Raw genomic sequence first — 22,025 nt, 5'->3', positions numbered from 1 at the left:
CACTTGTCACTGGTTTGAAGTCATATTTGGAGTCTGCAACTTTTACAGTGTGGGTTCTGTCAGTGAACCACTTGGCAACCCATCTTGTGACGTAGGGATTTATACCTAGTTTAGTGAGTTAAACTATAATTCTAGAATGGGGGATGGTGTCAAAAGCCTTGGCAAGGTCAAGATAGGCTGTGTGAACCACCTTACCCTTGTCTACGGCTTTGGTGACTGCTTCAAAGAAGTCGATCAGGTTCAGAAGGCATGATTTGCCTTTCACAAACCCGAACTCGGTGGGGTTCAGAGTTTGGAGGTTATCAATGTCTTTGTTTATGAGTTCCATGATGATACATTCCATGGCCTTGCAGACCAGATCAGGCTAATAGGGCAATAGTTCCCAGGATCAGTGGTGGCTCCCCCTTTGTGGAGTGGGATAACTGTTGCTGTGCACCATTCAGTGGGCACAAAGCCTGACGTGAGACTATGACTGAACATGGTGCTTAGGTGGGGACTCAGTTCGTATGTATGTTTGTGAGACAGAGAGAGAGAGAGAGAGAGATCAAGCAACTGAGTAGTGGCAGCAGCAGTTAAGAGGTATGCACACCACTCAACATCTTAGCTCAAGATAACTGGATAAAGCCTAAAATAATGGAAGGTCCTAAAATATGGGCATATTTTAAATATTGCTCTTATAAATGCAGAATGTTGTTAGAATAACAAGATTTGTTTTAGCATGCATTTTTCTGAAGGAAACAAAGTTTGAAACTCAAGTTTATGCCATTATTTAGTGACTTCACCACCCAATGATTTGCCAGCAAACCACAAATTTTTTGAGAAACAGACCCTGCAATAAAAATTACGCAAACATATGAACATTCCTGGAAAATATGGACAGTTGAGAGGTATGGAGGTAAGAAACATTTAGTGCTTGTCATTATTAATTACGCTTTAAAATGTCTTTTTTAAAGCTATACTGCTTCTAAATGTTTGTGTGTGTGTGAGAGAGAGAAAGTGTGTGTAGCATTAAATAATTACCAAAATTATATTGTGGATGTAAAATTCTTCCTCCAGCAACATTTAACTATACCACACTAACTTTGAAGAACTTTTAAGCATTAGGAGGAGGAACTATTTTGTAGAAATAATAATATATATATATATATATATATATATATATATATATATATATATATAAATCAAAAGGAAACTAATACAAAACAACTTAAGAGATAGATCATTCTCTAAGTGCAGTAATGCCCTCCAGGGTGTGTGCTACTATGTAAATAATGCCTTTCCAGGCATCTGGCCTCAGATCACCCCTGTGAGTATGGTATTTACACAGTAGCACACATCTTGTTTTGCATTATTGCTTACATCACCAACTTCTTTCATTCACTCAAATTAGGACACATTATGACCTCTGTACCACAACAGAGTTTGATACCAGCAAAAAAAAGCTAAAGTAAAGGAATATGTTGACAAAACTAGGCACTGCAGTCAGCATAATTATTAAACTGGAAATCATATATTGGCAAAACAGTAACATCAAGAAAAATTGTCTTCTGTCTTCCTAGTAAGCATTACGGAATGAATGTCAGACATTAATGGCTAAGTGATAACTTATGTAGAAATGGACAAAGTACTCCAAAATGCTCTTCATTTTTGAAGATGATTAACAGTAAAAGCAACAGCTTCAAGCAACTTTTGCACATGAGCAAAATTCTTAAGGAATTGTTATTGGTCATAATCCAGTCAAGAGGATTTTTAGAGTATGTTGTTGTTGTTGTATCTTTCGGCTTTTCCTGGTTAGGGGTCGTCACAGTGGAACTCCGGTCCGCTAATGATTGGCAGTAGATTTTTACGTACCGAGTTGCCAGCCCTGATGCACAACCTTCAAAAGTAGTAATTTATGATTATGCTTTCTGCTGAGCTGAACTGTTCAAATACCAAACTATCATGCATTATTCAAATGTTTAACCACAATAAAAAGTGCATTCAAATGCCTAAGCAATTGTATGTAAAAATTTGCACTGCTATACTTTTCTATACTGATTAGAAAATGATTGGTAGTTCATATAAAGTGTTTTACAGTTTTGAAGTCATAATAGAGAAACACAAAAATGTCACCAGTTCTCCATCACACCTCAGGCACGGGTGAATGAAAGAAATTAGGTTATATAGTTTCCAGCTTTATAAAGGTATTTTGAAATGTGTAACATGGTATATGATTTCATGTATCTGTATTTTTACTTTGTACCTTAATAATCATCAATATTATTGGACCTTTTCTCTCCAGGCCTCGGATGAAAATGGGCATTCAGTGCCAGACAGACTTTCCCAGTAAACAAAAATAAATAAATAAATAAAATATTTAGAATATTATGACAAAATATTAGGATATTGTCCTGTTCGATTCTCAGCTAGAGCTTCTGCTGTGTGGAGACAAGCGTGAATGGGCATACCTTAGTTGAAGGTTGTGCATCAGAGCTGGCAACATGGCACGTAAAAATCTACTGCCAATCATTAGTGGACCGGAGTGCCACTGTGGCGAACCCCTAACCGGGAAAAGCCAAAAGACACAACAACAAGAAAAAGGCAATATCAGAGATGCTTAAAATCTGTGCTGTAAAATAAGGAGAAACTGTTTTCTTTCTTTCATTACAAAGAAGGATTAACCATTGCTTTATAAAATCGCCTACTGCCATTTGACTCAGACCACGTAGACTGGCTGCTGTTCTCATCAACAACAGCACACACAGAATTCAGTTAGGAAGTCACCTGGCAGGTTGCTGTGATCAAATTCAGCCAAGAGTAGATTACTGGCATCATAGACTTGCCACACACCTCTGAGGTCATTTATTGTGCACCAGGAACTCACTGGGTTTGCAAGACAAATACACACACACAAGTATATATATATATATATATATATATATATATATATATATATATTTTTTTTTTTTTTTTTACATATATGGTTTCCATTTCATTGGTTGATTGTGGCTAAGATCACCTTATGTATTGTTGACCTACTTTGGTTGATAATGCATATGGTTAAGAGTTTTGCAATGGATGATCCTCTGGGAAGGGGAACTTTCCCATTCCCCAGGTATTGTGCAGTCTGAGAGTTATTATATATAATTAGCAGGGGTATGGGTATGGGCACGGGGGAGCTTCCCCCATGCAAAAACACATTGTTTTACTGTAGCATATTCAGAGGCATAGCCTCATTGTATGCATAGATGGGTGTTGACATTCACATTTCAATGTTATTCGGTTGGTTTAATGTCAGTTTGGCAAATTTCATTAGTTTTATACATACATAATTTTACTGGCATACAGGCATGCAAAACAATGTCTTACATTTGTTGGTACATTTTTCAGAGTTTATCCCAGTTCCTGTAAAACCATGCTACTAAATACAGAGTTTTCAGTAGCTTGATTGCATTTAACAGTGTTGAAACATGCCTTAACAGAAGATGCCTGCGGCACACCTGGCATATGTCAAGAGTGCCCGTCATATTGTATATGTCAAGAACTATTGAAGGCAATGACTGCAGTAGACTTGCAAGAAGAAATGCAAGATGAAGATTCAGCAATAACCATCGTGGTACTTATGGAGGTAGTCATGCAAAGGCAAACACCACTGCTGCACTGTTACAAGCATTCATTGTTGTGTACAGTGATGAAAACATGGTATCAAACAGACTAGTAAAACATGGTTTGTGCAGCACATGTGCCAAGAGGTGGAACTGCATGATATCCTTGATATGATCACTCCACTAGGGTGGCCACGGTGTTGCAGTGGTTAGAGTTATTGCTTCACAGCAAGAGGTTCTCTGGTTCAATTATTGGGTGGGATGTCTTCTGTGCGGAGTCTACATGTCCTCCCTGTGGTCATGTGGATTTCCTCCAGGTGCTCTGGTTTTCTCCCACATTCCAAAGACATGCAGTAGGTGGATTGGACACACTAAATGTAAACCAGAATCATCACAGCACTGGGCACTCTGTTCATGGTTACATTTTATAGGCCAGCAGGCAGTACCACAGATATATCACAGGGATCAGCAAGCATCCTGTAGTTATGCATAAAAATGTGTGTCTGATTATGCACCTGGTGGCAAAAAGTTACCTTGCACTGATGTTGTCCATGGATATGTATTCTGTGTGGGGTGCAACACCACTGACATCCAGGAGATATATGACCTTGTTGGGTGCATATGTTATACATGTATCAAGCACCTTGAAGCATTAGTTATGGCATGCATGATATGGGTCCATTATGTAACTTACATTTCAAATAGGCATGATGCCTTATGGTTGAATGATAGGGAATGCAAGATATTCCCTTAATCCATATCCACCAATACCACAACCTAATCCCATAACTGTTGGAAAAATGACAAGAGACTGGGAACTCTGGAAAAATGTTTATAAATACAATGCACAGACATACCAATATGCAGCTTTATTGTTTGGATGACTCTAAGGGCACCATGTAGTATGTCATTGGCAAGGTGTGGGCCATATTAATTGATCACAGCATATACAGTCTAGGTGCTGCAGTAACACACTGTCTCACACTGTCTACAGTGGGGAATACAGGCTAATGACTACAACCCTGAACTACAGACCCTGGTCTACAGACAAAAGTGGATGACTTCCATGACAGTTCCATGTCTAGCAAATGTAATCTGTACTCATCACATTCATAACAGGTAATCATAAGCCAGGACAGCAGCCTGTGTCTCCTGACCATCAGCCACAAACTGCACTGCTCATCAGCATAACCCATTTGCAGTGAGAGCCAGAATTTGTACATTTATGAAGCTCAAAAGAATGGTTGTGTGCATATGCCAGGATGCCAGTATCAGAGGTAGGCTTTTGCCACTTGGGAGGTTCAGTAATGACAAGGCATCTGCTTAGCCTGATGGTCCGCAGCATGAGTCAAATGACCAGGGCTGCTGGCTCTTGGCTACAATGTACCCATGTTTGGAGAATGTATGTAAGCAAGTGAAGATGGTCTCCAAGTTAGAGGGGCCCCAGAGGGCCCAGACCACTGTGGTGCAATATAATGCTGCATTATGTTATTAATGTCAGTAGTTAAGGTTTGCAACATATACTGCAGATGTTTATTACAGCTGTGTGACACTGTGGCTACACAAGAATTTCACACTGTATTCATGCTTCTTTGCTACTCAGGCAGATCTTCTACCAGAGAGCATATGTAGCATGTGATGCGTACATGGAATCATGTGTCTAGTCTCATGAATCAGCACACATTAATTTCATGTCTGCATGTTGTGTCAGTGCTCTGACAGCATTCACTTGGTCTGCAGGAATATCTGTTGTCACAGTATAAACTATCCACATCTGTGGCACTGCCGTACAAAGGAAACACAATAGTATGTATTTATTTATTTATTTATTTATTTATTTATTTATTTGTGTTTCTTCATTGGGAAAGTCTGAGTGGGCATGATTATCCTTTTTCAGTGGAGGCCCATGAAGAAAAGCTCCAATATATTTTAACAATCACAGTGATACACATCAACTTGAATGCATTTACTTCAGAAGGATACTCACAATGCATAAGTCCAGTCAGACAAAAACATATGCTAGATATAATTTTAAAAAGATTGGTACTTGTCAACCTTACAACAGACATTCTGGTTTGTAATTCGAAGTTCCTTGGTAGCTGCATAACATCACATATCAACCATGGATGATCTCATAAAAGTAGCTGCATGTTGACAATAGTCAGGCTGCAACTATTGGTATGTGTTTGTCCTTGCAGTGTAGGAATATCCACCTGTGGCAGCACATCTGCAGTGTAGGAATATCCACCTGTGGCAGCACATCTGCAGTGTAAGAATATCCACCTGTGGCAGCACATCTGCAGTGCAACAATGCACACTACGGTGATGATATAAGCAACATTTCTGCCACCATTGTTTATGTTCTGGTTGCATATGTAAAGGACATCATCAGTGTCATGTGTCACATTCACCACAGCTGCATCAGATTTGGCTAAGATATGCTTTTTTTTAATTTCATCCTCCATTTCCCAGTTTGACCATTGAACCTCCCTCCCATCTTACCCATTCAGCAATTTTGTTCCCCCAGAAAGAAAATGCCATACAGCCCATTTATTGGGCCATTGTCCATCATGGGAAACTGGTTTTACTATAAACTCTAACACCAGACCTGAAATAGGTAAAGCAGAGGACATAACCCTATAAATGTCCTAGCCCCTTGGAGCAGGTGTTGCAGATATATTTCTCCCATCCTCAGCCAGGGAATTGTTATGCATTGCATGCCTCTAGGCATTAATCCTCAACCCTCCAACAGGCAGAGGTGAACAGACATTGCCCTTTCACTTCTCCCCCTCCCCACTCAGCTGTTTCTGTAGCAGGTTGGTAAATGTCCCACAGTCATCTGGATCATAGTCTGGGCTCCATCAGTATGTGCCAAAGAGTGATCAGACACAGCCAACTAACAGTGTATGTGTTATCAGCCTTGTACACTGTAAACAAGTTAAAACTTGCATACACCCTCCTCAGTTAATGACAGCCATCCCAAGGTGCCAGAATGAACATTCTGACATACAAACATCTATTTAGCTGTGGACAGACCACTACCACTCATTCTGACAGTTTGTACATCAACTGGAAATAAAAAAAATATACATAGCTGAAGACAAAATGTATACAGATTTGCAGCAAAAGAAATGTGTGCACCTATCCCACCTGACTTCGGATGTGAAGCCAAAGAACTTGTGGGAGGATTGTGTCACTATTTTGGCCCTTGGCTGTAGAAGTCTGACATGAGAACCAGTCTAGGTACTGGACTTAAAAGCTTCATCTGCAAAGGACATGGAAAACACTAACATAGTAGCACAACACATATAAACAGGCTATCAAAGTATGACTGTGTATGTGACACATATACATCTGTTTGCTGCAGTATACAAACTTTGAATCAACACTCTACTGCATTAGTTGACACTTCTGGCAGGTTCTAGAATGAGAGTAAGTGCCCTTTGAGGATTCTGCTATCCTACATTCTTCCTTGAGGTGATGCATTTCCTTCTGTGGCCACTAACTGCCTTGACAACTTCTGTCACCTTTACTCATCTGTAATCCTGCTGCACACTTTGCCTTTCTTTGCCCATCAACAATACTACTTTGATGTGAACTTCATTAAGGAAAACTTTAGTTGTATCTTCTGTAAAGTCTACCTTGTGCATTATTGCAGACATGGCCCTGTATGGGGCAATGAGTGAGCTATGTACAAGTACAAACATTCATTTATTTATCTGTTAGAAGTTGAAATGGCCATGACCTCAGCAAAATACATTTTTCATATGGAAGCAATGGTGCATGAATAATAAAAATACAGAGTATTAAATAAACAAACTGTAGTGCCAATTCATTTCATTCATTATATACAATATGGCTGGTGTCTTTTTTTAATTTTTTCCTTTCTGCCTGATAACCATTAAGTTCCCTTCCATGCATCACGCCTTTCAGTGAGAGCCAGCTATACATGCCATCACCGAGGCAGCCATCAATGATTTTCATTATGAAACCTATCTTCCTAATGCACGGGCAGTTACTACACTGTATAAATATTTGGGCACGCAGCAGGTGTGTGATGCAGTGCACTGCCCTTTGCTTCCACAAGGGGAATAAGTCAACATGATGAGTCCAGCAGTCCAACCAGGATGCATGCATGCATGCAGTCTCTTTGGTCTCCAACACAGAGATCATGCTTGCTCATAATTTGCACTTTTTGATTTCTCACTAATGCCATCACTTCCCCCTCAAACATGGGCATACACATCCACCCTGTCAGCTCCATAAACCACCTAAGCTGCTAATCAAACATGGGTCACCTTAGCCATAGTCAGGACATTACCTCCATTTTATCACATATGCACAGGTTCAAATATGGCAGCTGTTTACAGAATAAAATGCATATCAAACAATGCATAATGTGTCAACCATTCAAAAAAAGAGCTGGCTGTACACCAAGTACAAGTATTGAGCATTTTAAGAAACAGTTCAAGTATTAAGCACATTTAAGAAAATATGCTACATCTTTAAAATGCAACAACTGAACAGTGCAACGAAGAGCAGTTTGCAAAGAAGGCTGGGAAAAAAGTACCCAGCAAGATGGCAAAAATAATTCTTCAGACAGCCAAAGGTCAAGATGCAAGTAACAAAAGAAATATTAAGAGTTAAACAGAAACAGGTAATCTAGTAGGGAACAGACAAATGGATAAGGTCTTTTAAAGTACATGAATTGTGACTTTAGATGCATTGCAGTTCTAAGATTCTATAGGCAAATATGTAGGATATTCCAAAGTGTAAGCTGCAAGTTGTTAAACTGGTTGAAAGGTCCTTCATCAAGAATTAAGTTAATATTTAGTCTGCAAAGGATAAAAGCTCTGTTTTCTTGTGAGCATTGTCAGTAGATTATGCTGTGTGGACAACAGACTGCTAAGACTAGGGCCACACTTAGAGAAGAAATGTGTGCAAGTCAAGGAGTTTATAAGATTGTACTTAATGGGTTGGATTTGCAACCAGAATTAGTGACAGACAGAATGCAAAGTTTACGTAATGTAGACAGTGTCATTACTCTAGAGACTGTTGTTTGTTTTTTGTGTGTCAGCTCAAGGAAGTATATTAGAAGGAAAGAGTCAATGATAGATATAAGATGTTTTTTTTTCTTACTTAATTGAACAGCTGCCTTCTACAGCAAGAAATCCAGTAACTTTGTAAGTGTAGTTGAGTAGGTCAGGGATTTTCTTAATGATCCAATTAGAACTGCAGTAAATTCACAATGTGTTTCAAACTAAATACCAAGGTGTGATGATATGAGGTAGTGCCAGCTATGCCAGGAGCACTAATCATGAGACACATAACTCTCCTAAACAGTGTGCCCCTCAACCACAGCCCCTAAGACAAAACAGCATGCCTGACACACTAGTCATAGGTGACTCGATAGTGAGGCACACTGATGTCCCACTCACTAGGTTTAATAGGTAGAAAGTAACAGTCAGCTGCCTGTCAGGTGCCAGGATCAACCACATAACACACGCACTCAGGGCCCTGAACAACAGGTACAAATATGACTCTGTCATTGTACATGTGGGTGCGAATCACCTAAGACATACCTCCCTGGACTACATGAAAAAAGACACGGAGGAGCTCTCGGATTATGTAGCTCAGATGGATATGACCCTAGCCCTGAGCAGCATCCTACCATCACCAAGAATGATACCACAGTACAAGCAGAAATGTTTTGATTTCAACAACTGGCTAAGTTTTTGGTGTCATTCTAAGGGGATCCAGTATCTGTCTGCCTGGGATGACATGATTGACAGATCTTGATGCTTTGCTAGAGATGGCCTGCATATATCACCCATGGGCTTCTGGATACTGGCTAAGGCTCTTGCGACCCATATAGTGCCTTTTTTAGGTAGTATTCCAAAGACCAAATTACCACCGTAACTGCTACAAACAAATGCAATCTGAGGATTATGCTGCTCAACGCTAGAAGTCTAAAACTCAAAATGAACTTGCTCGAAGCACTCCTTAAAATGGAGAACATTGACATTTTTGCTGTAACAAAGACCTGGTTCAAGGCAGCAGAAAGCACCCCAGCACTACCAGGCTATAACTCATTCCACATCTTTCAGCCCCAGAACTTGGACTGAAGCTCCAAAGGTGGTAGTGTTTCCATATTCATAAAGGATGCGCAAACCTCCAGACTGGTAGCCCAGCATAACACATCAGAGATACTTCAGGTGCAGCTAACATTGGGTAAGGCAGCGATTCAGGTCGTAGCCTGCTATAGGTCCCCAACCATGTCCCAGACTTCAACTACCCCACCATTAACTGGGTAAACTACTCATGTACCAATATACTTGCCCAACATTTCCTGGAGTTCATTGATTCCAATGCCCTGGACCAGCTCGTTCTTACCCACACTAGAGGTAGCAACATCCTTGACCTGGTCATTACTAACATGGGTGAAAGTTGCTCTACACCAATAGTCATCTCCTCCCTGGTTAGATCCGACCACAAACTAATCACCTTGTAAATCCACATCCCCCTTCCCTGCAAAAGTAACCACCATGAAAAACTTCTCCAAAGCTAACTTTGGGCTCCTAAAAACAAAGGTGGCTAAGTTCACGGCACCCATGCAAATAGAGAATAGTTGCATGACGGCAGAATCATACACCAATGCACTATACAAACATGTACACAAATGCATGGATCTTGCCATACCCAACAGAATCAAGACTCTCTCCTCCAAAAAAAGGAAGCCAGTCTGGTGGTCTCCTGCCATAGACAAACTCTACAACAGAAGGAGGAATCTGATGCGGAATAAGGTGAAGTCCCATGACTGGAAAAACTCCCTTATCAGCCTCAACAAAAAGTTGAAATCCCTCATCAAATCCTCTAAAGCTAGCTATGAAAACAGAATTGCAGCAGATAGTAAAGACAACCACAACGCCTTCTATAGTTACGTAAAGAATCTCCGCGGCCATACCCAGATTTGCTCTGAGCTAATGCACAATGGTACCTCCTATACCAAGCCAACAGATATTGTCAGTATACTGGTCGACAGATTCAGTCCCAACTTTATCCCCCCAAAGGACCAATAACAATACCAGTAGATTGCCAGGCACCCAGTATTATTGCTGCACAGGTTAAAACAGCACTGTCCAAGGCCAAGAATACAGCTTCTATGGGACCTGACAATATCCCTGGTTGTGTTCTACATGAACTACAGAGTGAACTGGCACCTCACCTGTGTGCCCTGTTCAATCACAGCCTCACCTCAGGCATTGTCCCTACTGAATGGTGCACTGCTACAATCATCCCTCTCCACAAAGGAGGAGCAACTACAGACCCTGGGAACTATCGCCCCATTAGCCTCGTGAGTCTGATATGTAAAGCTATGGAATACATCCTCACGGACTTAATAAACAAGGATATAGGGAATCTCCAAACTCTGGATCCCACACAGGTTGGTTTTGTGAAGGGTAGATCATGCCTGCTCAACTCGGTCGACTTCTTTGAGTCAGTCACCAGAGCTGTGGATGAAGGCAAGGTGGTTCATATAGTCTACCTTGATCTGGCCAAGGCTTTTGATATCATTCACCACTCAGGAATCATAGGAAAACTCACTAAGCTTGGCATCAAACCCTATATCACTAGGTGGGTTGCAAACTGGCTCACAGATAGAACCCACAGTGTGGAAGTAGCTGACTCCAGGTCAGATTGCTGACTAGTCACGAGTGGAGTCTCACAGGGTTAGGTCCTGGGTCCTCTCCTGTTTGGTATCTACTTCTTTGAAGTCCAGGCCAACATGAGGGGACTCTGGCTGACAAAGTTCGCAGACGATTGAATGTTGGAAGCTATTATTAACTCCCCAAGTGATGCTGACATCCTGCAGAATGGCCTCACTGAGACCGATGACTGGTGTCAGAACCATGGCCTTAAGCTCAATGCCAAGAACATTTGTCATCATCCCCTTTGGGAAAAACCCGGTTCCCATGAATTACCACATTGATGGTAGTCCACTGAACACAGAAGGCATCATAAGAGATCTGGGAACACAGGCTGACAGCAACCTCTCTTCTGATCACCACACTGCCACTGTGGTAAGCAAGTCCTTCTATGTGGTACATCTCATTACTAAGGGTTTTGCATCCAGGAAGAAAGAGGTCATTGTCTCCCTCTACTCTTCCCTCATTAGGCCAATCATCGAGTACAATGCCCCATTTGGCATGTACCTCACTAGACACCTGCAACAACTGCAGAGGCCACAAAAGTACCTCACAAAGAGGATCCTAGGCCTTAAACACTTGCCCTATATGGACAGACTCAAAAAACTCCAACTATTCTCTGTATCATATCGCCTACTTAGAGGCGATCTCTGCTTGACATACAAAGCCATGTCTGACCCAGCTCTGTTAGAAATGCTACATCTAAAGAAATCCCAATCCCTCCACGCCACATGCCCCAGAGACCTCAATCTCATTACCACAATTAACAGAACATGCTGGAGGGACAGGTTCATAACACAGACACTGTCCATGCTATGAAACAGACTTTCCATACATGACAAGCAGAGCACCTTTCTGACCCTCTTCAAGAGAAATCTTGATGAGCGGATGGGAAACAGAAAATTCACCCTGGGGATAACTCCAGTGGCTCTACTCGACAGGGGCACTGTGAGCTAAGGTTGGTTGGCACTATGCTAGGGTAATCCTATGGCTAGGCTTGTAAGCCCAAGGGCCATTAGCCTAGTACATACCTATGAACCTATGAAGTCCATGGGCTTAGTGGATGAAAGCGCGTAATCTAATCAAGGTTAATTTTTAGTTGCTTAAGGTCTACAACAACTGATGGGTCTTTATTGTCTTATGGATTTCAGTGCGAAGTGAAAAAATTACTGTCAGTTAACACCAAATGTAATTGTGGTTCTGATGAATCACCCATACCATTCATACCAAGTGTAGGTACTGCACTCAAGCTTCATATGACTTCAATACTCTTTGCTACTTAATACTGGTAGAATCTGCAACAACTTTGATGACATATAGACCTATGTATCTCAGAATAACTTATCTGAAGTCAGACTTTCAGTCTTTCTTCTTTATGTTGTAGAAAGATATTCATGGTGGCAAGATATGCCAGTCTTTAAAGATCATGAAAGAGACTTCTTTGTAAGACCGTCTTTCATTAGTACCTATTAATATATCCACCAACTGAAGACGATGGCCCAGACTGGCTATTTTCACAATTAATCGCCACAATAGACAATGTATTACTGTAGTATTACAGCCCTAGCCACAAAACTCGTGGAACCAAAACATTTACCACTAAAACACTACCTCCAACTAAAACAGGGCAGTAATGCTGTACAACTGAGTGCAAAAAATAAAAACTAGCAAGGAGAAAGTGCAATAAAATCTTTATTCATTATAAAGTTGTTAATACACCATCATGGGTCCCTATTAGATCGACGAAAAGGCTAAAGATCAAACGGCCTAGTGATCGAAAATGCCATTCTTCGACATTATATATTACCTACTGCCCACTTTCCTCTGTTATTGAATATGCTGATGACTCTGCAGTCATTACAATAGCTAACTCTCCCTCTGAACTCTTATCAGCTACCCAAACATCCTTTAACTCAGTTGAAACATGGCTCTCAAACAACAAACTCATCCTCAACCCTAAGAAAACAAAGCTCCTACTTTTCCTTCCCAAAACATCCAACCATATAAAATCCTCTTTTACTATCCAGTCACTCAATAACACTCCTATTGTAGTTGAATCTAGTTCAAAACTACTAGGAATCACAATCGACGATCAACTAAAATTCGACCTCCATATAAACTATATAAGGAATACCCACTTTAAATTAGGCCTACTTTATAGAAATAAAAGATTTCTCACCCAGGAAGCAAGAATAGCCCCTAACTCATTCATACCTTCTTCCCTGCCTAACATATTGTTCACAAATCCTTACTAACCTACGCTCCTCTCTCCTCACTAGACTTGAGGCCACATACCATAAAGTAGCGAGATTTGCAACTCAACTATCCTACAGATCTCACCACTGTCTCTCTCTCTAAGATATTTAAACTGGCTTGAGTTGCCTCACCTGCTCCTTCTCTCCCAACTCCAAACCATACATGCATCTTTCTGTCCAGCTTTACACACCATCATCTCTCACTATACTCCTACAAGAAGCCTCCGAAGCTTCTCCCAAGACCTCTTAAAAATCTATAAGCCAAAATCTAAAGCAGGGAATGGAACAAACTTTCCTTCGAAATTCGAACACTCACACATCCCAAAAAATTTAAACCAACTCTAAAAGAATATTTCAGCAGGAAATGGATCTGCCAATGCTCAAACCCTCCCTGAAAACCCTCTATTTCTCTCCACTAATCAATAGCTTTTTCCCCTCTCTCTGAAACTTGTATTCCTTTCTGATTGTTTTAATTGTAAAATTAACATTCAACTCCTATGTTGCTCTTCTATTCTAACTACTGCTTTCAAAAAAAAGTGCTCTGACTATTATCTACCTGTTTTTTCATTACATTATTGTATATATTATACTTGTATTTATGACAAAATGTAATCTGTATATTCTCAAAAATTCTCTTGTAGCCTGCTAGCTGATTGCCTTATTTCACCTGTATAATACCTGTTAATAATGACAAAATGTTATATCTATTTACTGGAGCTTTTCTCCCCGGGTCTCTACTGAAAAAGGGCTTCGGCTCAGTCAGACATTCCCGGTCAACAAATGTAAAATAAATAATAATAAATAAATATATACCAACTTCGAGATCACACTACAGTGAGGAAAGGGCAAAGTTTCCAATCTTCACTGTACCGTGATTTCACAATACCGCTTCCGAAGAATGGCATTTTTGATTTCTAAGCTATTCGATCTTTAGCCTTTTCATCGATCAAATAGGGACCCTGCCATCACTGCCTCCTATAGTTCTACAGCTCTATTGAACTATTTGACCAACTACTTAACAGTTACCCTATGCTGCTACTTTTGTAAAAAGAATGTTTTTATTGCTGTTTAATGAACTATACTGATGTATTCTGTCATTGTTAACCTTTTCTTATCATATTTACTTTGTATTCGTATGAGATAATCTGTAATGTATATGTACAATGTGTACTATTATTTGCATTTATCCGGAGCTTTTCACCCTAGGACTCCATTGAAAACAGGTTCCTTGTGGCCCAATGGACTATCCTGGCAAACAAACTGCAAATACATACATACATACATACTGTAGGTATGTACATTTTGTGCAAGCAGTGATCATGACTTTGATACATGCTTTATAGGATGTTATTTTACATTCCTTGAACTTAATCTTGTTTTATTCATCACTTTTATTAATTCTGATGTCCACATGATAGATGTCATGACCGAAGAAACAGACGGTAAAGCACTAGAAATGTTTATGCTTGTTTATACGTTAATATATTTACTGACAGGCTAAAAAATAACTCCTAGTCATATGGCAACACATTATGGAATTTAAATGCAAAAAAAACTACATTTTTGTGTTACATTTGTTGAGGAATCCAATTTATCAGTGCCACTGGTCCATGTAAGCTTTAAATCTATAACTACTTAATGGAATAAATATTTTACAGTGGTGGCTGGTGACTTCAAATCAAAGGGGACAGCTGAATGGGTGGGGTCAATGGGAAGGGATGCGGCCAACTAGAAAGGGGAGGAGCTATGCTCAAAACCACAAAAACTAACTAAATACACTGCCCTGGGTGCCAAACCATCATTATGAGAGTCCAATCGAGACAAAATGAAGTGTAGAAGAATAAAAATATTTCAATGCATTGGCTGCATGACAGCTTACTTAATATCTAGATGGAAACAAAAAGGTTGAGAGGCATGAAAAAATAAATTACTTTTTAAATACATTAATGGAATGACAATCAAAATCAAGTATAAGAAAAACAAGCAGCACTCAACTCAAACCACTTCTTGCACTGCAGTTCTAATTATAATTTATATTCAGCTTTATTAAAGTACCAAGTAACATGCTGAAAGTAGAAATCTCTGATGCCCCCACTTGTAAAAATGTTTCTTATCCAAAAAAAGACCTGCTGCCTGACAACTATCTACTTGTTTCATGGGGAAAACATGATCAAAGTAAAAAATGAAAAGCAAACAAGAAATAAGCTCAAGATACATTGCTTAAAAGGATTACTGTACAGGTTATGGACCACACGATTGGCATTCTGTTTAGTTTACGGGTAAAGCCTGCAGAGATGACTGGAAGTCTCCAAGTGTAATGAGCTTCTTAAAATAATGTAATCCTGTCCTTTATTACAAATACTGTCATATGCATTTCAATACCCAAGGCTTATACATTATCTAATTAAGTATTCTCTACATGGCAACAACAGAACGGCTTTCAATGTTGGCAATTCTTTAACAGTATGCTTATTAAAGCTTACTTACATCTTACGATCTCAGCCAAGCTTACCTGATGGTCATTAAAGTATTGCTACTTAAACACAGAGCAACAGGCACTTTGAGTAATAAGCATAAATCAACAGTACAAAAAATATGACAGAAACCAGACCATTCTGCAAAAATCAAGGACAGATGAAAATCCACTCTAGTACTTGTGTCTACCTTGGATGAGGGGGGGGGGGTACTCTGCACATTTACATTGCATAACTACTCCTTGCCTTGCTTCAACACATCCAGAGTCACTACATGGGGGAGTGGGGTGCAACAAATATGTCACAATTTGAAATGTCTCTGGCTGACTGTGATTGCCCTGACACATTTGTCATACCTCTCAACCTCAGAGCAAGAAATCTGGACAAAGCCATACAAAGAAGTGGGACAAAGGCCCAGAAATAAGGACAATTTTTAAAATATTGCTCTTATAAACTTAGAAAGATAATAGAATAGGTCTTGCATTAGTATGACTTTTCTGAATGGTATGAAATCTGAAACTCAAATGTCTGTCATTATTTTCTAACTTCAGTCTTTAAATGATTTGTCACTAATTTGCCAAAAAAAAACACAATTTTATGAAAAATGGACCAAAAATGTGATGTAAAAATATAAAATAGCCACACAATACAGCTGGGAACCTATCAAAGAAGGGACACTTTAATATTAGTACTGCTAACTTGAGCAGCTGACAAAATAAAAGAATCTACATGCATTTCTGAAATAAAAGTAATCTATAACTCTGATTATTACAGTTATTTCTTAATTGTAAACCCTCCATGTTCTCTTCCAAAATTGCTATTTTGCAGAGGGATTATTAGGGGGAAGAGCAACATTTTGAGCCAAAATCAGGGACAGTTGAAAGATTTGGCTATGCCTAATTCTATAAAGCAATTTATTTGCATGTACCTCTCAACTTGTTAATGCAATAAATCTGGACAAGGCCAGATGTATTGGGGGAACATATAAACAGTACTAAAAATTGCTCTTGTATAAACTGAGACAGTTGATAGAACATGTCTTACTTTAGCATGCATTTTTCTGAAGGTTATGAAGTCTGAAACTCAGTGTGTCATTATTTAGTGACTTAATTCCTAACTGATTTGCCAGAAAACCACAAATTTTATGAGGAACAAACCAAAAATAAGAAGCAAAAATCTATTAATTCTTTGAAAATCTGGACAGTTGGGAGGTATAGTTCAGCTGGGGCTGTCTTTAAGTTTGCCGCCTTTCCCCCTCACAAAATCATGGTCGAATGGAGCCTCCCCCTGCAGCCATTCCAATGATCCATTACTTGGCTATTTCACTCCATTTACCATAAACACTAATGTGCATACTGATTTACTTCTATGATGATTTGGACTTCATTTGAAAGTTTTATTTTGCATTTTACAGCACAAACACTAAGACATCTGCTAAACAAATTTAACATTAAAACTTCTCTGCCCTTGAAACTCACATTCATTGAAACAGCATTGAAACCCACATTCAAAGAAAATACATTTTACCAGTGGCAGATAAAGATCAATTCTGGGCTGTTTTCAAATCATAGGCCCCTTGCATATGAAACATACATGTGCTCTTTGATACACCTTCCTATTGTTTTGAACATTTTTCCAGTAAACAATTAAACAAAACACATGTACCAATAATGACAAAACTGCCCAATTCAGAACATCTTTCCAGTAAACAATGAAACAAAATGCATGCACCCATAATGACAAAACTGCCAAGTTCAGAACATTTCCATCATAAAAGTCTACTCAAACTTCTACAGTCCACCATTATCAGCAAATATGCACAATTCTACAGTCCACCATTATCAGTAAATATGCACAATTCTACAGTCCACCATTATCAGTAAATATGCACAATCTCTGTAGAAGTAAAAAAGTCATCTAAATAATTCCACATTAAATAAATCTGTAACTAATGAAGAGGTTGCTGCTAGCAAACACCTTTATATTTCATGGTTTCATCAAAAAATAAAGTGTCTGATGCCCCTGAGGGCATTGCCTATATTACATTAAAAATGATATTGCAATAGGAAATGGATGGCAAACTGATAACAGGCTCATAGTTAGTATCTTAACTTTTTCAGTACAGCAGCATTCACTCCTTGTGGGAGTAGAACCAACAACCTTCTGCATCAAAAGCAAGTACACAACCTGTTGTGCTATTAACAATGCAAGCTGACTTAGCATAAGCAGCACTAAACTTCTCTTCCCCTGCAGTTCTCAGCTCCTTGTAAAATCTACTCAATACTCAACTGCATCTCAACTTCGTAGCACAAGAAATCTGGAAAAAGCCAAATTTATTGGGGGGGGGGTCAAAAGGCCAAAAAACAGGGACACATTAAACACTGCTTGTATAATCTTGGAAAGTTGCTAGAATAAAATGCTGTGTTACCACCATACATTTTACTGCCAAGGTCCCTGTGCAAAAGTGTCAGAGCAACGTACCACTATGCCAAATCAGCTGCTTTGTGAAAGAAAAATGCTGTGTTACCACCATACATTTTACTACCAATGTCCTTGTGCAAAACAGTCAGAGCAATATACCACTATGCCAAATCACCTGCTTTGTGAAAGAAAAATGCTGTGTTACCAACATACATTTTACTGCCAAGGTCCCTCTGCAAAACAGTCAGAGCAACATACCACTACGCCAAATTAGCTGCTTTGTGAAAGAGAGGAAGACTGAAACTTAAATGGCTATCATTTAGTGAATTCAGTTCTCACCATAGCTGTCAACCTCTTAGCACAAAACACCTGGACAAACCCAGTAATGAGGGAATACAGCCCTCAAACATATTCAGTGAATTCAGTTCTTGCCATAGTTGTCAACCTTAGCACAAAAAACCTGGACAAAGCCAATAATGGGGTAATACAGTCCCAAAAATAAGGACAAATTTCAAATATCATCTTATAAACTTAGAAAACTGCTAGAATAAAAGGTTGTGTTACTATGCATTTTCTGAAGAATATGAAGTCTGAAATTCAAATGCCTGTCAATTTTACTTCTGATGGAACAAAAACAATTTTCAGCAGAGGCCCAGGGAGAAATACTGCAGACACATGTCTTTGTAAAATGGCAGGACACCAGAGCAAATCCACACAAACACATGGATGAGATGCAGACTCCACACAGAAGGCACCACAGCCAAGAATCAAACCAGAAAACCTATAGTTGGGAGGCAACAATGCTACCACTGCACCATCAAATATGTAAAGAATTAAACATTCAGTAACCTGAAGTCTGAAATTCAAATGCCTGTCAATTTTATTTAACATTTGTTAATCAGGACAATCTGACTTGGAACAAAAAAAAAACAATTTTTAGCAGAGGCCCAGGAAGAAATAATGCAGACATGTCTTTGTAACATGGGAGGACACAAAAGCAAACCCACACAAACACAGGGAGAAGATGCAGACCCCACATAGAAGGCACCCTAGCCAAGAATCAAACCTGAGAACCTGCAGCTGTGAAGCAACAATGCTACCACTGCACCATCAAATATCAAGCATTGCAACATTTAGAAACCACAGATATTATGAGGAACAGATCAGATCAAATATGAGGCAAATATCTGCAATTACTTCAAACAACAAAAATGTACCTTGGTTGGATAAAGTGCTCACACACACTATTAAATTGAAATAATGTGTACCAAACAACGATGATATGTGAGAGCACAGCAGATCAATGAACCAGAGTTCCTTTTAGACAAAAAGCTTTAATCCACGATAACCAAACAATGCTGCAGCTGATGAGCGCTTTCACTCACTAAATGAGCTTCTTCAGATCAAAATGCTGCTTCCCATAGTGCTCATATATATAATCAGCAAAAACAATTAACTGTTAATTAACAGGTAAAAATGTGTATCACATCATAAAATCACTAAAAATCATACATATTTAAAAACTATGAAACAAGTCATCTAATTTCTATAAAACTGCTATAAAAATGCTCAATCAATTGTCAGACGAACATATTTAGTAGATGTATAAGGTATATACATGTGCATCTATATACTTCTTAAAAACTATGTTAAATAACATATCAATTGAACCACAACGTACAAATATGTGCAATTAAAATACCAACATTATGATTCATATAAGAACTTCTAAAACATATTTGAAAGATACATAGAAAACACATAAAAAAACACACAAAAAACACACAGCGCCCTATCCTATCTGTGTCTGATATTTATATTCCTTCTTTTTTTAAGGGCTGGTTTTATTGAGGCCCTCTCATTTAAACCGGACCCCCTATCCGCCCTCAATCTTGTAATCCATTTACTTTCCCTGTCTTCTGTGTGGTTTCTTATGTCTCCACCTCTAATACAAGGTTCAATTATCTCTAATGCCCTGAACAGGAAAGTATGTGTGTTCCCTAATTCCACTATATGTTTACCCAATGCATTCTTTGTGTTACCTTTCCTCATATGATACGTGTGCTCACGTATCCTATCCTTCAGCTGTCGATTGGTCTTACCCACATAAAATGCATTGCATACCTGGCAGACTGCCAGATACACAATGTTCATGCTGGAACATGTTGCATTTACTTGGGTTTTAAATTGTATATTTGAATCAGGGTGTACAAATAGTGTACTACTATCAATATAGACACACTGATTGCATTGCCCACAGGCCTTCGTATAACACAACCCAGAACTTTCCTCATCCTTCTTAGAATAACATAGAAGTCTTTTCAAATTCAATTTGTTCCTGTATAAGAACTTGGGTTCATTCCCTACCACCTGCCTGATTCCATCGTCTGTACATAGTATGGACCAATGTTTACAAAATATATCCTTAAGAGTTCTATTATCACTAGTATAAGGTAGTGAAATCCTAACAACATTGTTAGCAGTAGGTATATCATTGTCTAACATAGGTCTAGGTCCATAGTATGGTGCTGCTCTGTTCTGCCTGAGCTCATGCATGTCCTCAAATTGCCTCACAATCTCTCTATCACTGTAACCCCTTTCCTTCAATCTCTCTTTTAAGTCAAGTATGCATCCTTCAAAGCCTGCCTCAGTGGCATTAAGCCGGGAGACACGCATACCTTGTCCTCTAATTATATTAGCAAATATATGATTGGGATGCATGCTTGCTCTCAAAAGCATGGTATTGCGATGGCATGGTTTACGAAACACCCCTGTATTCAACAATCCATTGTCCATCTTTTCAATGAACAAGTCTAAAAAGTCTAGTCTGTGTGTTGAATGACACATAGTGAACACTAAATAATTAGTCAAGCCATTAATCATCCTATGGAACTCATATAATGAATCAATATCTCCTCTCCATAACATAAACACATCGTCTACAAAACGTTTGTAAAATATGCTAGAGCGCTTGAATTCATTAGTCTTAAACAGTACTTCATTCTCCCAATATGCCAAAAACATATTGGCATAGCTGTTTGCACATGGCGTACCCATGGCTACCCCAGCTTGCTGTTTGTATATTGTCTTATCAAACATAAAAACATTGTTCTCAAGTACAATGTCTAATAAGTGTGTCAAGAGTTCTATCTGGCTTGGTGCAAATGTACTATTATCCAATAGATACTGTCTAACATATTTAATGCCCAAATCGTTTGGTAGTACTGTGAACAGTGATTGAATATCAAATGTAACCAATATCAATGCATCACTATTCATCCCATCTTTCATGCAATCATAAAGTTCAAGCAAAAATTGTTTCGAGTCCCTCAGTATAGTCGGGTTCATGTTCAATATAGGGCGTAGATGTTTTTCTATATATACAGATATATGTTCAGTGACCCAACCCTGTCCAGATACCACCGGTCTCATGGGTGGGTCACTGACATTCTTATGTATCTTTGGAAAGCCTTGTATGACAGGAATAAGCGGGTTAGAAATTGTGAGATAGTCAAACAACTCTTTCTCAATGATCTTACCATTAAACATGTCAAGAAGCACATTCCCTATCTCAAATATCATACT

This window comes from Protopterus annectens, chromosome 9.part0 (assembly GCF_019279795.1).
Source record: "Protopterus annectens isolate FY-2018-M chromosome 9.part0, PAN1.0, whole genome shotgun sequence".
NCBI classification, from domain to species: Eukaryota; Metazoa; Chordata; order Ceratodontiformes; family Protopteridae; genus Protopterus; species Protopterus annectens.
The sequence above is the reverse complement of the archived record's forward strand: the minus strand, read 5'-3'. Positions refer to the sequence as shown.